The following is a 23,961-nucleotide window of genomic DNA, read 5'->3' as shown; positions in this document are numbered from 1 at the left end:
ACACCCTAACCCAACTTACACCTGGGATTTCAATGCAATTAAGGCCATTATTAAGGAAAACTGGTCCACCCTCACTGACAGTCAGCAGCTTGTAAAGGGTTTAGGAGATCACCCTACTTTTGTATATAAAAAGAGCCAAAACATATGTAGCTATGTGGAAAAGCTGAATAAGAAACACCAGGATGACATGAGCACTAAAATCTGTGGGCCACCTAACTGCACTTTCTATGAATACCTGATGGAGTGCGACTCATCTGAGTGCCCCATCTTAAAAAGATGGTGACTGGTAACTGTAATATTAAAAAAGTTGTATATAGGGCCATGGGTAATGACTGCCCTGCATTTTATGTGAGTAAGACTATGACTAAACTGGGAACAAGGATTTCAGGTCATCTTTCTGACATTGGAAGTAAATGCCAGACGAACACCTTATCCAAACACTTATCAGAACACCACAGACATTCTAAATTTACATTTATCATTCTGGACTGTGTGGTGATGGATGAGCTTGAAGGGGGCATCAATAGTGTGTTGGAGAAAAAAGAAATATGCTGGCAGTTGAAATTAAATGCATTCAGAAAACCAGGACTTAACTACTATTGCTCTGTTAGTGTATTGAGTTTATGTAAGATGCCACACAATCTGTAAAGGTTTTTTATGGATTTTTTTGAGAAATATTTTTATGTAGTAAAATATACTAAATAATAATGAAATGATGATTAGAATGTTTATATATATATATATATATATATATATATATATATGTGTGTGTGTGTGTGTGTTTAGTTACTTTAACCTCAGTTCTGTTTTGATTAGATGTATTCCATTTCACCAGGGTTTTTTCATGCTGCTATTACCATGTATTATTAGTATTGCACACTAATGCACACACCTGCACACTTATTATACATTACTAGTTTACTTACTTCACTGTTTCCTGTATTTTTGTGTGGTTTTCTACTAGTTTTCATTGTATAAACATGTTTTTTTTGGGGGGCTGTAAGCATGAAAACTGTCACAATTTATTTTTTATTTTTTTGCAAAGCACTGACTTTTTTTCTGAGCTGTTGATAACTTTGTTTTTATGTACACATACACATGGATGGATATTTACTGGATATTATTAGACAAATGCATTTTTATATTTCTAATATTCTAGTTTGATTATGTTTATGGTTAGATAGCTATGTATTTTCTTGATTTTAATTCTTGTCACAGACCTGTTGAAAGGCTTTATTGCATTCGTTGGTCAAAAGTGATTTTTAGTTAAAATTATTTTTATGTATATGTTATGTTTTTCTTAATACCTGATCTTGGAATGTGTGTTGCAAATATTTAGGTAGTGTTTTCCTTAACTAAGATTTAGTTTGATCTAATCAGTAGTAGTGTGTGGGGGTGGGTACTTGTTGTTCTAAAATACACTTTTACTGCCCTGTTTATTTTGTTTGTCATGAATAGTCTAGTTTAAATTTAAACAGTGCATATATATTTTCCACACCTACGTCTAAGTATATAAAAGCTTATATGTTTAACGTTGTTAAAATATTTCAGAATTTTTGTTACTGAGGATCACTTGTCTGTGATGCATAAAGGCTTGTTGCTTTGGAGCACTACCTGGGTTTCATGGTTTTTAGAAATTATTGTGACTTGGTTCATCAATGAAGTTTTAAGACCATTAGTTTCTCTGCTTTTTGTTTTCTAAATATTCCACTGCATCTCTCCCATACTTTACTTTGTCCACATTTCTTACATCATACTGCCACTGAAAGTAACATTTTTTATATTTTATCTTAAAAAGCATCCACCATTCAGACCCATTTTATAATGTTCTCATCATAATATGATCCCTCCATAACTGCATTATTAACCTCATTCCTTCTTCATCTCATGTTTTCTCGTTTAACCATTGTTATTCCTTTTCCTGTTATATATTTCTTGTGTTCCTTTATCTCTAGCTGTATTGCTAAATCTGAAAAAGCTCTTTGAATTATTTCTCCTTCCCCTATAGTTAGTCCTTCTGATATTATAAAGTAATTTATTTTGGTGCTCTAAATACACTTTCTATAAGTCCATGAATTTTTATTCCAGATTATTAATTTACCACATCTCATAATTTCTAACATTTTTCTTATATTGTTTCCTTTCTTTTTACGTTTGCCTCTTAAATCACAATTAAAATCTCCTGTCACTACGATATTCATATTCATCACTACATAATCTAGTATCTGGTTAAATAAACTTTCTCTTTCTTTACGGGTAATGCATAATGCTATAATTCTATATACTTGTTCTTTCCGTTTTAAATCCATAGTAGTTAATCTTGGGTTTATATTGTAACAGCGAACTCTTAAAATAACAAATGCTGTATAATCAACTCTAAATTATGAAAATGGCAAAATGCCGAACACAGGAAACAGCCATTTTTTATTATATTATATTTTATATTTACAACATATACAATATATACATTACTTTCATTAGCTTAATTTTACATTCTAACATCATGTAATTTTATACATTTAATCAATTTAATTACCCCCACTCTTTTTTCCACAACCATAAATGTATTTTTTTCAAAATATCAGCTAATACCCATTTCCATTGTATTTTATTTCATTAGATCTTTCATTCCATATAACCCACAAAACATAGAATCTTTTTTTATCAATTTCTTTAGCTTCTTCTGTCCTTTTACCACCATAATATCCATGTTCTACATATTCATATATATATTTTTACAATTTTATCATCATTGAATATATTAATTTCATCTAACTTTTCCCCAAAGTTTTTTAACTCTTATACAATTCAATCACACAGGCTCCATTGTCTCATTTTCATGACGATAGTTACATATTCTTTCCTAAATTTTTTATATGGCATATTTGCTTTAACAGGCGTTACTTATCGTTAATCTCCACATAAAATCTTTGCATGCATATATTTTTTTACTGTATACAAGAGGGTGAGGAGGGTGTTCTTCAAGGAGCCTTTGCTATTATGTTTTAGGTTGTTGTTGTGTCTTTCGGCTTTTCCCGGTTAGGGGTCGCCACAGCGGTACTCCGGTCCGCTAATGATTGCCAGTAGATTTTTACGTGCTGAGTTGCTGGCCCTGACGCACAACCTTCAACGAAGGTATGCCCATTCATGCATGTCTCCACACAGAAGATGCTCTAGCTGAGAATCGAACAGGACAACATCTTACTGTGAGGTGACAACGCTACCGCAGCACCACCGTAGTGTGGTTAATTCTGTATCTAGCTGGTCATTGATGTACTTCCCAAATCTATTTAGGTTTTTTAAAATCACTCAGAAGATGTTTATTTATATACATACATATATATATATATATATATATATATACACACACACACACACACACACACACACACACACGCACACGCACACGCACACTCACACGCACACACACACCCACGCACACACGCACACACACACACACACACACACACACACACACACACACACACACACACACACACACGTGCATGATTATATATATGCATGTGTGTGATTATGTATATGCATGTGTATGAAGCATTTATTTTATTTACATTTGTTTATTCGGGTAGTGCACTGATAAGTACTGACCAATTTCTTGCACTGCATGGGTGAAATATAAAACATTTCACAAAAACAGAAATGCATGCAATACCACAGAAGTTAAAATTAGTTATATAGAAAAACTATATTATATGTACATTACAATAAACAGTCAGAGTTTAATGCATAATATTTAAGTTAATTTCTAAAGTCGGTTGACTTTCAATAATTCTGTGGTAGGAGAAGAGAAGTGGAAAGGCGATAGGGATAGTATGTTAGGTGGTATGTCCTGTACTGACGTAGAACCATTTGGCTTGGATGAATAGATGCTTTTTGAATTATGTTCTGAATTTGGAGTAAGGGTTGATTTCTTTTAGGCTGATGGGGAAATCTTGTCAAAGAGTAGGTGCCAGGGGGAGAATGAGCGTGCAGTGCTGTGGAGTTTGATTCTAGGGGTAATGAGAGTTGGAGTGGCTTAGTTTCTCAGGTTATATGAGGAGGATTTTTTCATGAAGTTTAGCTGCAAGAGGAGAGGGTAAAGGTCAGCAGCAGGACTATTTTATGGAGTTGGGATTCTAGCATTAGGTTATATCTTTGTTTTATGGGATGTGATATGGCTTTCTTCTTGTATGATATAGTGGTACTCATGGAGGGATGAGTTTGTACTGAATTGGCAGATGTTGTTGGAGATTGTCTGGAGAGAGGAGAATGCCTATGATCATGGCCACTCTAAATGGTTAATGTATAAAAGAAGAGATATTTTTTGGCCCAGAAGAAAAGGGATTTTAATTTTGCTGTAACTCTGTTTATGTGGAGATGGAAGTTTAGAGCCTGGTTAAGCTGTTTCTTGTGCCAGTGCCATGTGCAGAAGCACACATCTGGAAGCACTGCTTATTTTCATTATACTGCACTAGTTACCTTATTATAGCACCCAGGACTATCAGGTAGCATCTGATTTGGCACTGGGCAGCATGCTTTTTAGGTTCGTTGGAGATTGTACCACATAAGCACGCTTCCCTCATCCAGTTTCAAATACAGTACACTACTATCCCTTACAAGTACACATTAGAACGTCAACCATGGATATGCACATTCCTGCTATCTTTGCATCAAGTTTGATGGATAGGCACATTCTGAGGCAATGTAACAGTTGCCTTATATACACTGACAACCACTTAATTCTCAAACAGACAAATACAGTACGTGAGAGATTTAGTTTCACATTGACATTGGAGGCTAGGCTCTCACATACAGACACAAAACACAACAAACAGGTTGTCATAACTCACCTACATCACTCACTGAACCCACAAAGGACCACACACATAGACCCACATATGTGGAGGAGATCACAAGTAACTTGCCCGAACCTCAAAGGCCTCTCAGGTGCAGTCCTCAGAAACTCCACATGCACACAGACAAGATATTCCCATCACAACATATAAAGCCACATCTCATTGTGGTTCAACTACCAAGCCCATAAGGTAAAACGCTCAATGACCCAATATTGTGGTCATAGCAGACACCATTGTGAGACACACTGATGTCCCTCTTACCAGGCTGGATAATGGGAAGGTTTCAGTTAGTTGCGTATCGGGGGCCAGGATTCGCCAGATCACACAAGTGCTCAGGTCACTTACCCTTATGTACCAGTATGACTCAGTAATAGTCCATGTGGGCATGCATGACCTGAGATGTACCTCCTTGCATTATATGAAGAGATGCATGATTGAGCACTCAAAATATGTGTCACAGGCAGGTATTAGCCTAGCACTGAGCAGCATTCTACCATCTCTAAGGATGATGCCACAATACCAGCAGAAAATGATCGACTTTAACAATTGTCTTAGCTACTAGTGTCATTCCAAAGGATCCAGTATTTGTCAGCCTGGGAGGACATGGTTGATATGCCATGCTGCTTGCCAGTCATGGCCTTCACCTGTCACTTCTAAGCTTTTGGATATTGGCCAAAACATTATCCACCCCTATTGCACCTTTATTAGGCATTGCCAAATGGACAAACCTTCCAACATAAGTAAAGTTACTCAGGACAAGCTAAAGGTGTTACTGCTCAATGCTAGGAGCCTCAACAAGAAACTGCACTGCATGGAAGCTCTCCTCACCCTGAAGAAAGCTGATGTCTGTGCAGTTACTGAAACATGGTTCAAAGCCACAGAAAGCACTCCAGCAGTGCATGGCTATAATGACTTTCATACATTCAGATCACTCACTGAACATGAAAGAGCTGAAGGTGGAGGTGCATCTATCTACATAAAAGATAATCATACCTCAAGGCTGGTCAAACAATATTACATGCTTGAGCTACTCCATGTCTGACTAACCATGAGAAAAATCCATTACCATATTCTTGCTGGCTACAGGTCCCCCACCATGAACCAGGAAATACACACATCATACCTGAAGTTACTAGAATTACTCACCATCCAGCCCAATGTCATACTCATAGCTGATTTTAACTACCCCTCCATTAATTGGGAAGTATACATGGCCACTAACATGCAGGCCCAAAGATTTCTTGACTTTGTAAATTCAAATGCCCTGGAGCAGCAGATCTGTGCTCGCACTAGGGAAACAAATATCCTACATCTGATATTCACAAATATGGTAGAGTGCTGCAACCCCGTAGTGTTATGTCCTCACTAATAAGATCAGATCGCAAAGCTCTCTCCCTTGAAATAATGGTAAAACTAGTCCCCCCACCTAACCTCAAAAACTTTAAGAACTTCTCTAATGTAAATTACTCTCTATTAAGAGATGACATAGCTATTTTTCAAGCTCCCCCAAAATGCATAAAACACAGAAACCTATGCAGAGGCATACACAAAAGCTGAGTATGACCATATAAACAACTACATAAAAACGGCAGTACCAGACCGAAATAAACTCAGGTCAAACCGCAAAAACAAGTCAACATAGTGGACCCCTAGTATTAATAGGTTATATAACAAAAGGAAGAAAATCCTCTCAAGAAGTAAGACGGAATATGCACAACAGAGAAATAAGTTCCTCATTAGTCTAAACAAGTGAAGTTTTGGTGGGTTTATAAAAACTGTGGATAAGTTGGTTAGACTTATGGCTGCTGTAGTAGGGTAATTAATCTAAGGAGATGATATGGTCCAGTTATGGACTGTGAGGAAGTTTTTAAGCTTGTCAAAATTAGTGCTAGACTGGCTTCTAAATGCTTTTAATATTAGTGATAGTTTATACAATGGTTGATAATTATAAAAATGCTTGGGCGGTAGTCACTTAATGATGGTGGAAGGATGTTTATGTTGGAGATTGTGATAGCCTTTTGGTATTCAGGGACAGCCTTAACACAGTGCTCTAGAATGAAATTGTGCAGCATTGTGTTGGGCTGCCTCTAATACTGTGCTACATATTAACAAGGCATTCCAGGGGTGAAACATATGGTAATTAGCCATGTGCTCTCTCCTCTGCAACTGCCTCCCAGGAAGCATCTCTACACAGAGATTCATGAATTCACTTGCTCTACATGTCCAAGTGATTCAGGGAATCAGTGTGGCTGCTCCTACCACATTGTGGTAGTGAACACAACCAAAAGGCCATGCTCATTCATTGAAGCAGTGGTAAATACTTGGAAGTTTAGTGGTCCGGTAGGTTTATGAGGTGTGTAAGTGAGTGCATGCAAGGGGAGTGGAAGTGTGTGCATGTTTGCCTAGGAGGTAGCAGTAGGGGAGTTAGTGAGAGGATCAGTTAGGTCTGTAGGTGTGTGCATGTATGTCAGAGTGGATGAATGGATGAGAGTGTGAGTGTGATCGGGTATGTAGGGGGCTGTGTGTGTGTGTGTGTGTGTGTGTGTGTGTGTGTGTGTGTGTGTGTGTGTGTGTGTGTGTGTGTGTGTGTGTGTGATGGGGTGGCTGCCATATTTCTTCTCACCCTAGACTAATGAGCAGTGTCAACAACACTGAATGTGGGGACCACTGGCCACCAAGGATTACTCAGCAACAGGGATGGGAGGAACACAAGCCACCAGAAATTACCCAGCAGTGGGGATGGGGGAACACTAGCGATCAGGGATGACATGAAAAGGCCTGTGCCATAATGGCACTTGTACCAGTATGGAGATCGGGGTGGGCAGTGGGGGAAACACTAGACACTAGAGATACCACTCCTATGTGGTAATGGCACGTCAAACAGTAAGGGGATTTGGGGATCACTAGAGATCAAAGAAGACTTTCTGTGCTAGAACAGCATTTTATACCAGTGCAGAGATGAGGAGGTATGGGAGCACTAGACAAATGGATACTATTCCTATAATGTAATAGCACTTAAACTAGTATAGGGATTGATGGAAACACTAGACTAAGACTCTGTGCTTGAATGGCTCTTTAAGCAGTAAGGGAATGGAAGGTATAGTCTTAAGCCATAATGGTACTTCAATAGGTAAGAAGATGGGAAGGACCAATAGTTACAAGGGATTATTCTAATATGATATGCCTTAATGGCAATTCAAACAGTAAGAGGACTGGGGATAGTGGGAACCATTAGACATCAAGGATTGCTCTGATGTGTGATGTAACAGCACTTCAAACAGTAAGGGGATTCCAGGTAGGGGAACCACTAGACATCAGGTACCCAGAGATATGACTTGGGACTGCAACCTTCAATAATGGCCTAGGACTAGAAAAGGAGACATTTGAGATGTTCATTCAGTGCAGGGACAGATAGGGGGACTGTGTGTGTGTGTGTGTGTGTGTGTGTGTGTGTGTGTGTGTGTGTGTGTGTGTGTGTGTGTGTGTGTCTGTCTGTGTGTGTTTGAATGTGTAGTTGTGTGTTTGGGACAGTGACAGAGAGGGAGAGATGGCTGTGCTTGCTCAATTACTTATACAGTTACCATTGGAAGTGCTAATCTGCACGTAATGGTAGGTAAAGCGATTCAGAGACATGCAAATTAGACTATAATGAGGTATTTCCTCATTGTCTCTAAACCGTAAAATACTACATCATGAGAGCAGGGCCTTTTTAGTGAAAACTTTATGTCCTTGGGGCTGTTAATGAATTCCCAGGAGAGATTGGTATGTTGGAAATAATGAGGCCAAGTGTGGAGAGTTTGCAGGATCTGAGGTTAGGTCTTGTTGGTTCTTTTACGAGTTGAAAGAGACCTAGGTCTGCTATAAAAGTAATCATTCTGGATGAAAGAAGAACAAAATAATTAAGGTCAAGGTCACTTAGAATGATTGTGTTATTTATTTTGGGACATTTATTAAGGATGTTAGTGAGGAATGATCTGAATTTGTTTAGGGAAGAAGGGGTGGGAGATAGGCAGTAGCAATCAATAGTGGTTTCCTGCTATAAATACTTGGACACTATTAACCCTTCTGGATCTTAAGGAGAGCTTCAGAACTTTAGATTTGTATTGTTATGGGATATTATGAGTTTTAGAGGGCAGAAGGCAGTCTGCAGTTTGAAGTATGAGTCCATGATAGATTTGTGCTGAGGTCTGAAGTGTGGCAATTTCAAAGCAGTGGCTCAGTACTGACATTTTTATGCTATCATTCAGAGGCAACATATGTTAGAAAGCAAGACAATTGACAGTGGTTGTGAAAGATATAACACACTGCAACTCAGGGTTGGAGCATAAAGCATTATTCTCTTAAAGTTTATTTTTATATTGACAGGATAGACGGGGTCTGATGTAATAGTGCTAGACTATTGCAATATGATTAAAAGGGCAGAAGTCAAGTTTCTGTTATTGATGTGCTTTTGAAGCTATGTGCTTAATTTATACTGCATAAATTAATAGTCCACCAGGAAAGACTGGCGGTTGGTACAGAGGGTTAAGGGTGTGAGCTGTAGTTCCTATGGTACAGGGTTTGGTTGCCTCAGCCCTCATTTGTCTACTGTATGACCCTTAGCAAGTCATTAACTTGACACTGCTTTGATGAAACTGGGAATTTAAGGATGGGCTCCTAAATGGTCCCCTGGTCTGCAAGCCTAGTAATTACCTATGAATCCATAGATAGATGTCCTTCCAAAGATTCTCGTAAGGACTAGTATTTAGACTGATATGTATGTATTTGTGTGGATGCCATAAGAATTTGAAGAGCACATTCCGAAGAGTTAGTTGCTGCAGGTGGAGGTCTGAGTGAAGTGACTTGCTTAAGCATATTATTTTAGATAGAGGTGTCATCTGATTATGGCTAACCAGTGTTTAAATAGCCATTTTTAATTACTTCTGAGGTATGTTATGTAATAGAATGAAAATAAACTTTACTCCATGTCAGTCCAAATCTTGCACTTATCTGCCTTGAGGGTGGAACATTAAATATAAATATTAGTTATTTTTGTTCATTAGATTAAATTAAAGCTGGATTTTTTAGTAGTGAAAATAATCTAACAGTGCCAACAACTGTTTCATCTGTATAACTAGTGAATATCAAAATGCTAGCTGCAAGCAGGGACTGTTTTAGATTTTGATAATTCTGGTTTTCATGTACTATGTGTGTAATAGCCTTGATGGCTTAAATGGATGGTTCTTTCATTAGGAAAATAGCAGCGATGAGCGTGGGAATTTTTGTTTGGTTATCTTGTGTAATGGAATTTATGCTGTCAAAATTCTGACTACTGAGGATGTATTGTACTGATTACTTAAATAGGACTAGTGAATTAATTTGGGAGTTCCATTTTTGCAGTATAAAATTTAACTCGGAGCATTGTAAAGTACAAAAATGCTATACTATTTCCAGGATGATTAAAGTTTAACCTGTTTAGATTTAAATGCTGATTCAGTTGATATTAAATCACTGTCACCACTGTCATTTGTTTGTCTTCCTAAGATAAATCCACTTTGATCTTGATGAATTAACTGAGGCATTAAGAGTTTAAGTATGTTTTGTACTATGTGCATAATTATTTTGTAATCAACATTGATTAATGATATATGTCTGTAGAAATAGCATGGCATGTGATATTTATTTGGTTTTCATATGACTGGATGTCTTAATGTGATGTAGGGATTGTTCCTTTTAATAGATAAAATTGTGCATTTCTCCAATATTTTGAACTGATGACTGATGTAATATTTGTATGCATTTCACTGAGGGTATCATGTGTTTTTTCTGAGTTTTAAACATTTAATGCAGATTTGAATATCCAGCAATGTAACTGATTGCCCTATTTCATCACGTTGATGTTGTAGGGTTAAGTTCAGATTAAGAACTTGATGAAAATGATAATTCAGATATAGATTTCGGGGAGTCATTATCCATACAGAGTTTTATGTAATAGTTTTGAAAATACTTTAATATATCAAGAATGCTTTTGCCTATTCTTTGCATGAAAGGGTTGTAGGGCTATTTTATAAGATTTAGATTAGCTGCTTTCATCCTCTTTTTTAATTTCTCCAAGTCTTTTGGGTTTCTAATACCGTGACGGGAATGGACGCCATTCCAAAGTCAAAGTACGATTAAAGTTCATGAAATTAGTATTGTTTCAGTCTTTGATGTCAACCAGAAATGCTCTTCACAGCACCCTCAATGTGTCCAGTAAGACTCCTTCTGCAATTCGTACAGGGTTACATGTATTGATAACATATCTAAATGTGACTGTAAACTCTGTTTTATAAGACCAGTTGCCCCTATTACTATTGGAACTGTCTGGGCATCTTTCTTCCACATTGCTGTCATTTATGCCTGCAAATCTTGATATTTTATGACTTTGTGTCTCTCTGTACACAAGTTACTGTAGTCACTGGGTGTAGCAATTTCAATGATCGATGCTACTTTCGTTTCCTTTTCCTGGACCACTATATCTGGTTTTCTAGCATCTATCTTTTGAACTGTTGGTAATGGATAATCCCATGTGATGTAGACTTCATCATTTTCTATGATGCGTTGTAGCTCATGTTTCCAGTGTGTTTCAGCCACTTCAATACCATAATGTTTGCACACTCCCCAGTGCAACAGTCTTGCCACATTATTATGCCTTTCAGCATGCAGTCCTTCTGCCATTAATATTTTTTATTTATTTATTTATTTATTTTACATTTGTTAACCGGGAAAGTCCGACTGGACGGAGGTCCATTTACAGCGGAGTCCCGGGGAGAAAAGCTCCACTAATACAGCTACATGTTTGGAGGTAATATACACAATACTAGATATTATTTATAATACAAGATATACACAATACTAGATATTATTTATAATACAAGATATAAAAAACAATATGAAGAAGTGATTTGTATAAAACTAATGAAAGGACTACATTGTATCAATACAATCATCAGATATATCACATATGATAGCATGATCAGACAAACTTTGCTGATGCAGGACTGAGCATGAGCCCAGGAAGGCACTGTATATCAGTTTTGAGGAGAATTTAGTACTGTAGTATAGAGATAGAAAGCAGGATGTAGAGTGGGTCGGAAGTATTTGGGTAGAGCAGGAAAGCATTTATGTGATGCAAGGACAGAGCCAGGAATGCAGGAGGTGTGATTTAAGTGATCTTTTGAACAGTGAGATAGATGGAGCTGAGGAGATATTCTGGGGGAGATTATTCCATGTCTTTGCTATGGTATGAGCAAATAGAGCTTTTCCTGCAGTATTGTTGGCTTGAGTTATGTGCAGCAGGGTTTTGTTGGATGAGCGGAGTGGACGGTTTGCTGAGTATTGTTTAAGTAGTTGGTTCAAGGCTGGAGTCTTGTGGGGATTTTTTAGGATGTTGTAGGTGAGGACAAGTTGGTGGAAACTAATTAAATGAGGAAGTTCTAACCACTGTAATTCTTTTAGGGCAAGACAATGATGGCTACGAAAAGCAGAGTTATTGGCGAATTTTGCAATCTTATTGTAACATGATTCTAGTTTGTTCATGTCTGTTTTCTTAATGCAGGTTAGGATAGGAGATGCATACAGTAGTGTAGACAGAAAATGGGTTTGGGCTAGGGTGATTCATGCTTGGTCTGTTAGGAAGTGTTTGTGTTTATACAGTGTTCCTAATTTTTTATGTACTTTCTTAATAGTTTGGGAGATGTGGACATCGAAGTGGAGGTCATTATCTATTTCAATGCCAAGGAGTTTTGTGTGATGGGAGGGGGAGATTGTGGAGATATATTACAACCAGCAACAAGGCATGCGACTGTTTCCAATTCTGTTTTACAAAACCTATATTTGTCTGTTTCTCCCACATGTTCATTGGACTTTATAAACCACTGTGTACGTAGCCCACTCTCTTGGGCTGCCAATATTAACCTTTCATCTTTTGATTTGAATTTGCCTCTCTTTAAACATTCCTGCATTCGATCCTGATCAACATGAGGTTCTTCCAGAAGTTTTCTATACTTGCAACTATATTTATGCATTTTCCGCATTTCTTGCCTTCTCATCTGGTTCTTCACCTTATATTGTTTCTTTTGTTTTTTAGTGGATTCAGTTGCTGCCTGATATTTATCTATTTCTGGTTTGATTTCCATTTCTGCATGATGCCGATATGCTTCTACTAGACTAAGCGGGGATGTCATCTTAGAGTTATTCTCCTCATGCTTCAAAACTTTCATTATGTTTGGGTCTTGTGAGGTCAGCAAATATGTCTGCAGTCCCACGATTGCAAATCTATATATATAATCAATTTCAAGGAGGCCCATCCCTCCTTCAGAACAGGTAATATATAATGTTGGTATGCAATGATTTTTATAAATCATCTGATGAGCATGAAGCATGATATGATATGATATAGGAGGCCGTGTGTAAACTGGGACTTGCTGTCTTATAATCCGTTAGGAAGAGAAGGCTATATTTAATTTACTAGACAAAGTCTTTATAAATATCTGAGCATTTAGCATATTAGTTGAAAAGCATTAGGTACTCCTGTAACTTCCCTTTCTGACTAGTTATTGGTCTATATTTTTATCGTAAATAGCAGGGAGCTTTTAAAAGTATTTCATAGATTTGATGATAAACATATAACTGAGGTAAATGTCTTTAAAAATGAACATATTGTAATAACCATGCTTATAGTTTAATTTAAAATGATTTATTGTGCCATACATTTAGGGGTAGTATTGTATTATAAACGAAAGTGATTGATTATAATGATCAGAGATTATATTTGTAATTGCATTACATTGATCTGTATTTTTATGGATAATCCCTGGATTCAAAAACATTTTTTCACATCACAGTGATTCTGAATGATGAGCTGCCACACAGAAAACACATTGAGTGTGAATGTGGAAATCTGAGAAATTCTACAGCCTGCATAATATGGAAACTGTGGTATAATGACATGGTAATGAGCAACAGACCACATTAAAATGAGTACACACATGGATGCAAATGAGGACAGACAATATGGCAGAGTGATTCAGAAATGTACATGCTTTGTGCTAAGAGAATCTATCTCCAGAGTCATTAACTGAAGCTAAAATTTGTAGTTATGGGAGACAGACCACAAAAACATGAATGAGGTTGCCAATGCACTAGTAAATATGTATATGCAGTAGTCTGTATCTACTCTCTGTAGTCACATTGTTGTGAGTTGTCACCCTAGGCAGCAGCACTTCATCCATCTATGCTTAACATGTCACACTCTTCATAACACTGAAAATGTGGAAGGCTACCATGTGCACAGAGGCAGCATGCAAGATCTGGTAAAAATGTGTCGCTCTCATATGAGTTATCTATCGGATGCATGGAATGCCTATCCCTGAGGAAACCAAGATATGTGTTCTCTGATGATACTAGCTACACAGACTTTTCCATGCCTCATGGGGACACAATGGATGTATCCAGGCTTCAAACTCAGGGGTACCCCACCAGTTCCTAAGTACCATGTTGCAGCTAGAAGAGGAGCATATGTGGTTTCCACATATCACACAGGAGAGACCCAGCATCATGTGGGCTTTTTATGACATAGCACATTTCATGAGGTATTGGGGGCTGTGGATTGCACCTGCATTGCAACAAAGGACCCATCTGGGGAGCAGGAAAGAAGGTATATCAAGCATAAGGGGTTCCACTCTATCAACTGCTAGGTGATCTGTAGTTCAGAGGGTATAACATCCAATGTGTTTGCAGGCCACTCAGGAAGTGACCATGACTCCCACATATGGCAATATGCAACTTATATTGGGCACATATTATTGGTAATGCTGGATATGCCCTGGAGCCATGATTAATGACACCAATCAGAAATCCCAAGACCATTGCAGAGAATGGCTACAACAATGACCTACCACAGACCTGTATCATTGTTAAACATGTGATTCACCTGCTGAAGGCCCAATTCTGCTGTCTGGGGTGCCCTGCATTTTGACTCTGGTACATACAGTAAGATATTTTCAGCCTGTGCAGTGTTAAACAACATCATCATTATATGCATTCATTTATAGGACAGAAGACACATTCACAAGGAGGAAGTCCAAGACTCAGCAGTGGAGGAAGTGACTGCAGGGCCCATGGAGGAGCTGACTACAGGGGAGGACTGTGTCAGATGGAGGTGGATGCACTGTGCCATGGAGTTGGCTAAGAGATGGCATCCAGTTCATAACTATGGACCAGAATAAACTGTTGTAGTGAATACTAAAATGATGCATACAAACATTCACTTCATCTGTGATATGCCAAGCGTAGTCTGACCTCACTATACATCAGACATTGGCTACCCAAGTAAAAAGTGCATAAGTCAGAGCACAGTTATCATCATATGCCCAGAAAGGAGAGGCCACAGTGACAAATGTCAGCAATAGGCAAATGTGTGTGTGTGCTGGTGGTATGTATGGGCAATATTTTCTGATGTGTGTGTCATCCATGTTGGTTGTTTCGAAGACAGGGGTAGACTGGCCAGGGGGAGTGGGGCTGTCTCCATTGTTGTGTGAGTGTGGGAAGTAATCCACTTTATTGAACAATGATACAAAACAACTCCAAAAAAGAAAAAAAAACAGTAATCAAAAGAACATCTGAAAAGACAGTGAACAATGATACACCTTAAAGAGAAACTTCATTAAAGTAAGAAAAAAAAACATTTGTGAACACAATATGAACAAATGAAACCAACAATTTAGCCATCCCATCCCTTTTGCCACAACCATAACTTAAGTTGTTTTACCATGCAGCTAACAGGAAAAGTCTTACATGCTCTTGCCTCATGGCATTGTGCTGCCTATAACAATCTTAGTGCTGAAACTAAAACAAAGTCTGCTCGTGTTACAGAAGGGGTTCAAAAGCGATCATAATTACCAAATAAGCACTTTTCTAAGGTGACAGGAAATAAATGCGTGGAGGGAGAAAATGTTGAACACCTGACCAAAACCCATTTACTCTCTTTCTGTGTAAGAAAACGTGGACTGTGTCTTACAGCCCTTAACAGTCATGTCTAAAACAGGGCCATAAGTCAAAACTCCGGTAAACTAGGGAGGCTCAAGCCATGCAGAAGTTGACAGATTATTTGGTAGGACACAGCTTGAGCAGATGTTGCAACACTGTGCCAGGATTTGACAGACAGTTTAAGGGCACTGAGAGGAGATCTGTATGCAGACTGTGCATGTCCCGGTCTAGGGGAAGGCCTTATCCTGGGAGGTTCATAGGCATGATCCACAGCATGCTGAGAGGATACAGTGTCAATAACTGCTAGTGATGGCACAATTCCTTTGGTGGACTCAGCATGAAACACGGACATGCACATCACAACATCCTTTGGCCAAAACTGGATGGTGGAGTGAGGTGGTGGCTCTATATGTGCTTGTTTATGGCTTTCCCCTTCTATGCTGAACCTCCACATCAAAGACAGAAGTGGACTGGTCATGAAAAGTTTATCGGCCATGCTGTCTGGGCCCATAGGGACACCTGTTTTGTGATAACTCCTTGTACCACATGTTTTTCTTTCTCTCATAGTTCAGGAGGCTATTTTGGGGTGCACCCTTCTATATTAGAGGACAATTGAGCTGCTTTCCAGTCTAAGGGATGCATATGAATGGTTCTTAATGCATCTTGCTAGTATTCATTATACAGCGGACAGTATGTGGGCACAGTGCCATAAGGGGTATCTACATACCTCTCAAATTTTTAGTGCAAGGATTCTGGACAAAGCCAAAAATAATGAATGGGGACAAAGGCGCAAGATCAGTGAAATATTTTAAATATTGCTTATACAACTTAGAAAGTTGCTACAATAGCATGTTTTGCATTTTCAGACAGATATGAAGTCTGAAATTCAAATGTCTGTCATTATTTAGTGACTTCAACCCTCAATGACTGTCCATAAAATTACAAATTTTATTAAAAATAGACAAAAATATGTGGCAAAATTTGGGCATTCTGCAAAACTTGAGACAGCTGAGAGACATGAGTACTTCTAGTAGTTAAATTATTGCCTGTTACAGATTTCAAATGTAATTAATTGTAAGTTAGTCAGATAGGCATTTCATAAAACTCTGACGTGAACTATGCAGCAACAGTTGTTTTGATAATTGCCTCGGTATAACATCTTAATGAAATAACATCTGTTAGGATAGTAAAACAAACAGTTGCACTTGTAGGCAGTGTTGTTCACACACTCAGAAGTAGGACACATGACACTGGCATACTGTACAGTGGCATTTTGTAATTACGACACGGGTCAGCCTGCCCAGCTGTACATATAACTTGATCAGTGCCCTGATAAGTATAGATGCATGCAGTAGCAGAGAGCACACTGCATATTGAAGGATATAATTTTTCTTTAGGGGGTGCTTTTATGTGAGGGAAGGTGTATTTTTGTGTTTATTATGGATTTTTTATTTTCATTTTAACATTTGCTAACTGGGAAAGTCGGACTTGGAACGAATCCAGTTTTCAGCGGAGGCCCGGGGAGAAATGCTCCAGACACATGCCTTTGTAATGTGGGAGGAAACCAGAGCACCCAGAGGAAACCCACACGAACACAGGGAGGACATGCAGAGAAGGTACCTCAGCTGAGAATTGAACCGAAGAACCTCTTGCTGTGAGGCAACAATGCTACTGTTGCACCACTACACTGTATTAAGTTACTTTATGTGTTTTATAGGTAGGAGAATTTGCAGTTTTAACTTATTAAGATATAAACACTTATTCATGGTTGATAGTGATTCCATAAACAATGACTTTCATATGCTTCATTCATGCAGATGTAACTACTGGTAATGATTTCCCCATACATACATACATATACATTTGAACTGATATCTTGAATTGTAATGTTTGATGCTGGGTACTGCCTTACTATGTGTTGATTGTAGGTTGCCACAGATATGGTAGTCTACACGGAACCCATGACTATTTCTGCATATGCCCATTCCTTGCCCTACAGACTGGCACACAAATTCCAGGTAGTGGAAGTTGAGATGCTGCACACAGCCCTGCATATCATGCCATAGAATGGGTTTATAATGTGATAGGCAGCTGCTTGTAATGTGTCATAGTATTATATTTCCTGCTGGCTTAAGATACAGCTCTTTATTGCACTGACAGGTCATATGCCACAAATGTAATAGTAACATTTGTTTTCTGTCTCCCTCTCTTTGTCACTGTCCTTCATTATTTTGCCTTTGCTGTTTTATTTCTGTCCATTTATATTTTAATTTTTCTGCAGCATCTCCCATGACTGAGCCAGTGTGGCAGCCCAGGTCAGCCCTTCTCCTGCAGCCACTCTACCTTTAGCTGTAGGCAGAGGGTCCTGTGTACCCTTCAGAGTCACATAGGGTGCTGACTGACCTGTCGATGGGACCAGACCAGGCAGTGCACATAAAGGAGTGTTATACCCACCTGACCCTGAATTCTGCTATTTCCCTTCTTTGTTTGTCACCTACCTTCCCTGTGTTGTCCAGTCCTCTTATCACCACTGTCCTCCCTTTGTCAGTTATTCTGTAGTTCCACTATCACCCCACCCAGGTGTGTTAGCACCACCCCTGTCAGTTTTTGTTTTATGTTTGTTGGCTGCCATATTTCTAACTCTAGGCTTTTTACCATCCCTACTATCAACCACCTTGTCTTACTCTTTCTATAAAAACTTAGGCACGTATTGCAGAAAAAAATATACCCTTCCTATCTCTCTCCCCTCCCATGGCTGCCTCCCCTGTTTGCTTGTGCATGCCACTCTGATTGCTATAATTCCTATTCTTCCTTTCTTACACACACATTTCTACCCCTTGTAAACATAAAACATAGACACAAGAACTGCTGTAAACTCTTTAATATGGCTTACAAGCTTTCTCGTAATGTCAATATGTAGTGTGTGTGCACATACTTAGGCATATATATGCTATTTGCTTGGTTGTTTTCTTTGTGTCAGTCGCAGCTGCAATTGTGAGAATCTTTTTCTCTTTGCTAGATTTGCCGTTTCTACAGTTATGTTTTAGAATTAGTGGTGGCCTTGTCCATGAAATTCCAGCTAATTAATTGCTATTTGGATTCAGGCTACATCTTGCTACAAGGTATACCCTCTGGACTTCAGCATGTTTACACTAGGCTGGTTTCTGAGTCCTCGGGGGATGAATTGTAAATTTGATTGGTTCTGCTATGAGTTTGATAAACTTGTGAATAATGCATAAAAACAAAGAGGGCTCGGTTTGGATAATTTCAATTGTAATCTGTTACATAATGGTCTCTTTTCTATATATTTATGTTTACAGAGTATTCACAGTTCAGGTTTTGTTACTGTACTATGATCTATTTGCTTCAATACACAATTATAATCTCTTGATATTATTAACTTTCCTTGAAATGTATTGATCATTTTGTTAAAAAAGGTTTTAATTTATTTAATCTTATCCCAGTACAGAGATACATGATAAGTATTGTAGCAACAAACACATTTCTAAGGTCTGCAATGCAATCTGTGCCATGTCTGTGGCATAAATGGCCATTTTGTAATTAGGATTGCTAGTCCACCTTTCCTTCCTGATGGATAATAGGAAGTTAGAAGAAGCTGATACACGTCATTAAGCTTGATATGTTCAGAACATAATAGATGTGATCCTTGTCAAGAAGGCAGTTGTAACAATTTTCTTATCAAAGTGTGGTTCTCTTAAGTGGTGAGTGGAAGCTACTGGCATGAAAAAAAAAAAAAAAAAAATATATATATATATATATATATATATATATATATATATATATATATTTAACTGATATTTGGGCTACTCTATCTTGTGACTGTTTTCTTATTGATGTTTAAGTAATATACTTGCTATTTTTTGCCTTTGCCATTGAATTCTGTCTGAGAAAAATGCACTTTATTTTAAGACTGATATACACCCTGGTGCACTGTCTAGAATGCTATAGCTATTCAGATAGAAATAAAGGCTCATACAGAGGGCTATGCAGATCAACATGACTAGCAGGATCAAGGCAGCAGAGAATATGTCTTTGTGCATTTGTAGTTTGATGATGTCTTCTGCAAATACCCATTGGCTTCTTATTCAGTAAATGTTCTCTTTAAAGCTTTTGAGACTCAAAACTATATGGAGACCAGGCAATAATTACCAGATTAAAGTATGTCCTCCATGATTTGTTCTATTTCATACTGATCTACATATTTTGTACTCTATTCAAAATAAATCAGTCATTTGAGCTGATGCAGTCTTTGGGGTGGGTTTGGCAAGGTGCTTAATGTGTTTGCCTCATAGATACAAGGTACAAGACTTGGTCCTGATCTTGGGTTATTGGCTAGGCTTAAAAATGACACTTCAGGGCAGTTACCCTAATATTCACTTATGAACAAGTGCTCATCACTTCAGCAATAAAGCCAAACTTTTTACAGTGGTTGTGCTTTTATGACTCGTATTTTATTTAGAAGGTTTTATTCATCAGTTGTTTCTCTGATGCTTTTATTTTCAATGTCTTATTATGCATTTTTTAAGTTATTTTTTAAGTTTCTAGTTATTCCATAAAACAATTTTAGAAGTTTTTTTTTTTTTACCCAGTTCACTCTGTCTGGTATTACTTCATTTTGGTTAGTTCGTTCTGTGACCACCTTCAGCTGGTGGTTCAGACTGGATGCATGATTGAGTTGCAGAACAAAAGGTGACCATTTTGTTTGATTTCATTATTGAAGTTAGGGGATTTATGATGAGTTAAATTTTGTTGGGTCTGTCCAAATCTGATAGAGAGCAAAAGAAGAGTATAGGAGTGTGTCAATTCATTGGAAAATGAGCTTTGGTTTTGCAGGTTGAAACCCCTTTAAGTATAAAAAGAGGATTAAAGCTTCAGAATTGCTGTTCTGATGGAGAAGTCATCCCATAACAGAGTTAGGAGACAAAAATTCAGTGTGTTCCCTACAGATCTGTAATACATCAAAACTGGATAAAGCTCTGACAAATGTGATGGAGTTTTGTTCTCCAACCCTGCTACATATTATTTATCATCTCTGGACATCTTCAGAGAAGGAAAACTGCACAGCTTTATTTAGTATTCAGACTTTTGACAAAAACAAATGTTAACAAGTGACTTTCCCTGTCCTTCTGTTGATCTTCTAGGGATTATTATAGTAAAGTTCACATTTTAGTCTATAACTGAGAAGAATGCTTTGGTGGATGTGGGGAGGGGGTGGTAAGACAATACATCAACAAATGTATTTCTAATTGTCCAGCACCTTAGGTGACTGATGACTTGATCAGGATAACTTCTAGTGCATTAAGGAAGGAGAAATACCTGATTAACTAAGAATGGTTGGAATCAATTTCTAAAGTAAACACAAAGTTTAGATATACAAAAGACAATGCTAACCCCCAGGTGGCCATCAGCTGCCTGGCTGTAAACGTTTACCTTAAGTGTACCAGATATCATCCCTCCAGGACTGGGACTAGACTGGGCAGGGAAGAGGTGCAGACCAGCATGTGGCGTCACTTATACTGGCCCTGGATGCTAGCAGATTGTTTTGGTATGTCCTAACTGGGTGGAACTAGAGATATTATGCATATCACCCCCCTCACATGCCACAGTTTTACCAACAACCTGCCTTGTGATTATGGCACATCTCCATCACCAGAGATACGTCTTCATCACAGAAAGACCCCTCCTCCCTGAGTGGGCAAACTGGCAATGCCATTATTTTCCACCTGTCCTTCCCCAGCTTCTCCTGTATCTGAGACACTAATCAGTCATGGGTCATTCTGTTATACCACTGAGCAAAGTGACAATGGTGGCGGCACTGAAATTGGTGCACATGATACAGTACATTTGGTAATTAACTGAGCTGTGAGAAAATCTTGCTTTCAACCAGAGTTCTCCACAGCTCATTAACTTATCCATTCAGGGGTTGTTTAAGATTATTATAAACCTCTGTGTTTTCAAAGATGTGATAGTACATGCTCATGGAAGAATCTGTAAGAACATTTTAGAGATACAAAAAAAGGGATAGGTAGGGTGATAGGACCAGCTGTGAGTCTTGAGTGAAACTTCAAGAGTAGAAAGTATGCTTTGTTTACATTTCACATTGTCTTTATTTTTCTTAGTGAGAGCTTTAGAGCTGTGGGGGTCTGCTCACTTGTAGATGCCAGGGTTGTAGGATTGTAATGAGAATGAAAGAGACGGTCATGAAGGTGAAAATCTAGCACAGGATGGAAACGCGTCACTAAACAGTTCTTGTGTCTAGTACTAGAGTGTCTACATTTTAACTCATGCTTTGTCATTTCACATACATTTTATAGTTAAGCTGTCATGAGCTAGCAGCTTGGAACTAAGAATACTGTGGAGATGTTGTTGGATCTATAGTACAGTAGCATGAAGTCATCTTCGTAGGTTCATCGTTTATAGTAGCCTAATGAACAGAGGGGCCTTTTTAAGCCTAGCAATGCATCCCAAATATGTCTATGATCCAATTGACTTGGGTTTGATTATTATCTTTCCTGGATTGGAGAAGACAATCTGTGTGTGTGTTTGGGGGGGGGGTGAGAAGGATAAGCCTCTTTGTCTCTCTAAGGACAGTGTGAACTTGATGCTTGCAGAACCTCTGTTTTGAATCCTCCTGTAGACTTGGAGCCAACAGCTGTTACCAGGCTGCATGATAGCTAGGGGCTTAGAGGAGCATGCCACAGGGGTGATGGGGCTAGTTTTCTTACAAAGCCCCATTGAGATGGCTCTCTAGTAATGCCCCATTGCATGCCCAACCTGACCATATCACCATTACACGCCAAACCCATGTCAGTCAGTTGGCCAATCACCTACAGCATGATAGCTCCTTTTCCTCTTAGTCCTCTTCCTGGTCATGGGATCATTTAACGGATAATAGTCAAATGGTTTCCTCACTGGGAATAGAAGACCTACCCAGTGAAGAGTCACATCTGTAATACAGCCAGTTGTGGGGACACTTGAGGAGAACAGAACAAAAGGGAAAATTATAGGGTCTAAAGTCAGTGATGACTGAACCTAGCAGTTAGTCCTAAGTGTCAAAAATGATTGAATAAAGGGATGGTGTGGAGATGTATAAAATGAACTCCTCAAGCTTTTAGTTTTGTCGGGGGAGAGATTTATATAGCCCATTAAATGAATGAGTGTGACAGCAGTAAGGTTAAGAAAGTATAACTACAGAAGAAGGATTTCTAGAAAGGATCAGAATGACAGGAAAACAGTCAGGGTGGCTGCTACAGAGCAGTGGATGTATTGCTCAGTGTTACCCCTTGCATTCCTCCTGCAAGCATTCTACTATACCATGTGACAAGTTTTGTCAAAGTGTCATAATTTCTCCTGCAAGCATTCTACTATACCATGTGACAAGTTCTGTCAGAGTGTCATAATTTCTTGTGCAAGCATTCTACTATACCATGTGACAAGTACTGTCAGAGTGTCATAATTTCTCATGCAAGCATTCTACTATACCATGTAACAAGTTCTGTCAGAATGTCATAATTCCTTGTGCAAGCATTGAACTATACCATGTGACAAGTTCTGTCAGAGTGTCATATTTGGGAAAATGTCAATCAGTCCTCAACTGTTGTAACAAATGGGTTGTGCTGCATAGTCGCCATCATGACCTAATCAGTTTTGGAAAGAAGGCTGTGCATATTTTTTATGATAAATTTTAGTAGCAGCAGGTATTTCTGAGATATTTGGACCAACTGGACTGTGGTTATCATTACTGGGACCATAAGAGATATGATGCTTAAGTAGTAGGTGTTCAACACATTCATCCAGCAGCTCCAAATATTTCAAACGAGAGAGGGATGAACTCAGAAAGGTTCCCATGAGGTGTACATGATGTCTACACCTTGTGGTAACCTTTCCATATTCAGAGACAGCCCTACCACTCTACTTTTGTATGAAGACATGCAAGACCACAGTGGGCTGTTACTGTGGTGACGCTAGATGCTGGGGGGCAGCATATGCTAATTAGCTATTTGTATTCTTCCAGAACTCCCCAGATTCAAAGAGTCATCTGGCTGTGAATAAGCACAGCTGCTCCTGGCCACTCATA

The sequence above is a fragment of the Protopterus annectens genome, chromosome 1.part0, assembly GCF_019279795.1.
Source record: "Protopterus annectens isolate FY-2018-M chromosome 1.part0, PAN1.0, whole genome shotgun sequence".
Taxonomy (NCBI): Eukaryota; Metazoa; Chordata; order Ceratodontiformes; family Protopteridae; genus Protopterus; species Protopterus annectens.
This window is presented reverse-complemented; position numbering follows the sequence as displayed.